Genomic DNA, 5,344 nt, shown 5'->3' on the forward strand with positions numbered 1-5,344 from the left:
TGAATGATTGTGAGTTAAATATGTGCTTTGAGTTATATTTAATATTTGTTAAGGATTATTTTAGTTGTGGACAATAAACCCTCTAGATTCAGAGATAATATGCATTCCTCATTTTTTATATGATAAAAAAAACAATTTTATATTATGGTCCAAAATGCCTCACTTTTTTGAATGGGGGGGGGGGGGGGTCTCTTTCATAGAAAATATGTCTTTCAGACAATGACTATTTTCTCTGTTGCAACTGCATAGTTTTCAGCAGGTACATTTATCATCAGCTATAGAGAAAACATATTATGTGCATTAACTTTCTCAATCTGCTAATTTTAAATAATTTTCATAATTCCAGAAAAAATGGCAGAACGTATTCATTATTCTCCACATTGTTATCTGTAGAATTCATATTTCATATCTTAACCCTTGTGTTTTAAAGATTGGAGTGTTTCTTATGGCGTATTGAAAATGTGCAGGATGGTTGATACTGAATTAATTTATTGGTGGCATACTTTGTTTTGGAGGTGGAATCCTCCCAAGCCATTTAGGGTGTTTTCTGTAGTTGCCATCTCGCTTACACTTGGATTGTGGAAGGCTGAGGCTGGAAGATGTGATGTTGTTGAGTTGTTTAGGCACCTTAGTGAGAGGTAGATGTAAAGCATTGATTAGCCCTTGCTAAGACCACATTCATGGAAACAAAGGCTGCTTCTCTGTTCCAAGGGCATTAGGAAGGAGAAGAAGGAAAAGTATGTGAAAATATTAGTGTGGTAGTGGCACTCTACTGATCAGAAACTTGGAAAGTTGAAAAAGCTGATGAGAAAAGACTTGAAGATATGGAGCTGGCTGTGGGTGCCGAAGATGAAGTGGATGAATATGGTGAGCAATGTGGAGGTGTTGGGCAGAGTAGGAGAAGAAAGGGAACACCATATGCCAGAGAAAGAATAAGTGGATAGGCCACAATGTAAGACAGCAGTGAGGAATATAATGTAGGGAAAACTGAAAGAAAAACCCCCCTGGATAAAGATAAGATAAAGAAATATTTATTGTTCTTGGACCTTAATGGTCCACTAAGAACATACAAGGGCATACATTCATATTAGAGCTCAGTGCACAGAAGAATAAGATACATGCAAAAAAATAAATTGTAACAGAATATGGTGGCATATTGGTACAATTACATTTTTTCTTGTAATAGCATTTTAGTGAACATCAGATTTTTAAAAGACATCAGCGATTTTGCTGTTTTGATTGGTTCTGGAGTACCATTCCATAGCCTTGTCCCAACAACTGAAAATGAATTATCAAATGCAGTGGTACGATGTTGAGGAACAATTAAAAAATCAGCTGATAATCTAGTTACAACATTGCGATATTTCTCTTTACTCTGAAAAAATTGCATAATGTATTCTGGCTGTTTGCAATTAAAAAGTTTGTATAAAAAAGAGGCAAGCAGGTATTGCCTCCTTGTTTTTGCTTTAAGCCATTCTAATCTAGAGAAATAAGGGGATATATGTTCATCTTTTTTAAGATCATAAATGAACCTAACACACATGTTTAATTGCCGTTGAATCAGGGTGTTAATCTTTTTGGTTAGGTCATTATATACAAGGCAGCAGTAATCAAAATGGGGGAATATTAACGAGGATACAAGTTGCTTGCATGTATGAGAGGGCATATGGTTTTTATGAATTTTTAGCTGAAACAAGATCATGTTGATCTTATTGCAGATGGCTTTAACATGGTTTTGCCAAGACAAATTAGGCATCAATAAAACTCCAAGACTTTTAACGGAGTTTGCATATGATATTTCGGCATCACCAACAAAAATCTTTGGCAGAACATCAAAGTCGACATGTTTGAGTAGTTTTGAGGTACCAAGTAACATAGATTTTGTTTTCCTAGGGTTAAGCACAAAGTTATTGTCTGCAGCCCATGAAGTGATGGCCTGAACGTCCTGATTTACTTTGGAAATTGCATCATTCAGCCCATACAAATGATAGTGAAAATAAATCTGTAGGTCGTCAGCATATAAGAGATATTTACAGTTTAGAATACACCTGGGCAGATCAAGGACATACAGGGAAAATAGGAGAGGACCAAGAACTGACCCTTGGGTGACCACTACTGTCCATTGCGCTGTATTCCCATTCGCATCCTTGACTGCCTGTTGATGATCTTTTAGATAGGAGTAAAACCAGTTAAGTGAGGAACAGGAAAAATTAAGGTTTTTCAACTTGTGGAGAAGTTTGGCGTGATTCACAAGACCAAAAGCATTGCTGAAATCAAATAGAACCAGAATTGTAACCATCCGTTTATCAATTCCTTGACGTATATCATCCGTTAATTTGAGTAGCGCTGTTTGCATACAGAAGTTTTTCCGAAATCCAGATTGATATGGATAATGCAAGTTGCATTGGTCCAGATAATTTGTTACCTGCTGAAAAACAATTTTTTCTAAGCATTTAGAAAGAGAGCACAGAATAGAGATTGGCCGATAATCAGTGGGAGAAGTTGGTTTTTTAACTTTTTGTATTGGTGTGATTAGTGAATATTTCCATACATTCGGAAATTCAGATGACGACAAGGAAAAATTATAGATATCAAGTATAACAGGTAGAAGTACAGTTGACGCGGCCTTTATAAATTTAACTGAGATTCCATCGACCCCAGTTGAGTTCGATTTAGAGAGAGATAATATTTTACGTAGGTTGTGTGGGGTTACGTGTTGGAAGAAGAAATTTCTCTCGTTATAGGGTACAAGTGGATCAAGGTTAGAGAGACTGAATATGTCAGCAATGCTATTTGACTCGGAGGTAAAGGCGGGAGTGAAGTGCCTGTTTAGATCATCGATAGGTAATTCATGTAAGGGCTGCTTGTTTCGTCGCTGCACGAGTCCAAGACTTCTAAGTTCCCTCCAGACCTTGTTTGGTTCTGTCAAATTGGAGAAGGTGGTTGCATAATATTGCTGGAAAGACCTAGGAATAAATATGTAATTAATCAGGACAGATGGAGGACTGAAGAAAGAACAACTGGAAAGTAAAGGACCTGACTTAGGAAAATGGAAGGCTGCAGTATTCTAATCTTATTATTGCTACACTATGATACTACATAATTATAGCCAGAGATGTAATGCCTCAATAGCACCCTTAGTGAGAGGTAATGTGAGCATCTGTTTAACCATAGCAAACAACTGGTTAACAATGTAGCAATTGGGGAATTAGTGTGAACTTTTCTCAATCAGCTTTCAACCTAAGGGCAGAGGCCTCCTTGTATCATAGAGGGTGGTTCTAGTTGACGCCAAGTAATGTATTTACAGATCACAATTGTTCACACTTGTGTTTCAATTTGGCTGTACATATTTTGGTTTCACTCACCTTTCCCAATCACTTCCTAGCCGTTGACTGGCTGAGCAATTCTACCCACGATCTACATCCATCCCGATTGGTCCACGCGGATGTCAATTGCCTCTCATATGTATCATTTTCTGACGTTAGTTCACAAATTTGATGTCTTGTGAATGTGTTAAAAAATTGTGGTGGTTCATTGCAGAAAAATATCATAGAGAGAAATTCTCTTTTGGGTGTTGGTTTAGATTACTGGCCAACGGTTTCATCTCTGCTAATGGAGACCTTCTCAAAACACAGAAGAGGAAGAAAAGATGGAACCCCAGGCCATGCTGAGTACAGGAAACTCACTGATGTGTACAGTCTAGCCAGCTCTCACCACCATCCTTCACAAAGCTTAGGGGTAATGGTGACTATGATGCACCGATCGATTACTTTAAGTGATGATTACCATATGGAAGAAGAATTAAATCAACTTACGAAAATACTTCAGAGTAATGGATACTGTCAACGAGAAATGAGACAATTTCTTGGAAACTGAAATCTTCATGTTGGCTGAAGGATGGAAGGGAAGGAAGTAGGTCAGTGGGAAGAGAGCATCCCTGACCACATCAAGGGGACTATAGACAAGATTGCTAGAATCTTGCAAAAACATCACTGTTCAAGCCTAGGAGGAAAATTAAAGATATAGAATGCAGCATTAAATTTAAAAAAAACACAAGAGATGGAGGGCATTTATAAATTAAGCTGCCAAGCTTGCACTCAAATGTACGTAGGAGATACTGGCTGGTTAATAAGGACAAGAATTTAGGAGCAATGGTGGCTCCCACCAGGGGTGCAGCTGGGAATTAACTAATTCTAGGGGGTATGAAATACTCGCCTGGGTAAGCAAGAGGTGCAGGGGCCCTCTCCCAATTTTTTTCTAAGATAAATGGTTCAAAATGGTGAGTTTTACAGCTGTGTGAATAGTTTAATGTTTTCTTTATGAGTCATCCGTCTCTCTAATATTATGAGGGACATTTTTTTTTCAACCTCCAATGGGTCATGAACAGAAGATGAAGTGAATGATTGAAAATTATTTCAATGCTAAATGTTGAGAACACCTGCGGTATCCTTTTAACATAATCGCCTTGTCAATTGAGGTATTGGTCGTCCCTGTGGATAAGTTTTACTATACCCTCTTCAGAAGATATGTTGCCGCCAGTGACTTCCAATGAATTTTGCCTTAGTTCTGACGCTCATAATCTGTTTGAAAACCCTTCCCTTCTAGCCACTTCTTCACTTTAGTGTTAAGATGGAAGTCACACAACTCTTAGGTCGACATTGCACGGGGATGATCGAAAATGTCCCATTGGAATTGCTCAAGGAGCAGTTGAGCTGCATCAGCGCTGACATGACGGTCATTGCCATGGATAAGAACACATCATGAAGCCAGTCTCCTCTTTTGTTTTGAATGGGTGTAATTTTTCACACTCTAGCCACTGCGCATTAAAAAATTCTCTTTTATCGGCATAAAGGTCCAGACATGTCAATGCTGAAGCCATTCAGCGAGTTTTCTGGCTGTTGCTCTGCAGTGCACATTTGGTGGGAGAATCCATTGAGGAAGTGTAGTTAATAAGATTGCTACTAACCTTAAACTAAAAACTTAGGTTGAACTTTATATAGCCTATCCTTGCCATCATTCTTCCCATTATAATAATTATCTGCCAGATGCAGAAACCTTAACATTTCTTCAAACCTGTTCCTTCGCATTGACTGATAAACTATTTCGATGGTGCAGTCTGGAGATGACCTCCGATAAAGCCATCAACTAGTATCAAGTAGACGGTGACCTGAGAGAGGCAATATTCCAAGCACTTCATAAATCACTTCGATTTGTACGTACGAAGAATGTACCAACATTTTTAACAATTGTTCATAAAATTTGTCTTGAATTTTTTCTGCTGACAGCGCTGATGTTAGAGCTATTTCAGATTTGTTTCACCTCTGCTCCATCACTAAGGTACGTC

Source organism: Ischnura elegans, chromosome 11 (genome assembly GCF_921293095.1).
Source record: "Ischnura elegans chromosome 11, ioIscEleg1.1, whole genome shotgun sequence".
NCBI lineage: Eukaryota > Metazoa > Arthropoda > Insecta > Odonata > Coenagrionidae > Ischnura > Ischnura elegans.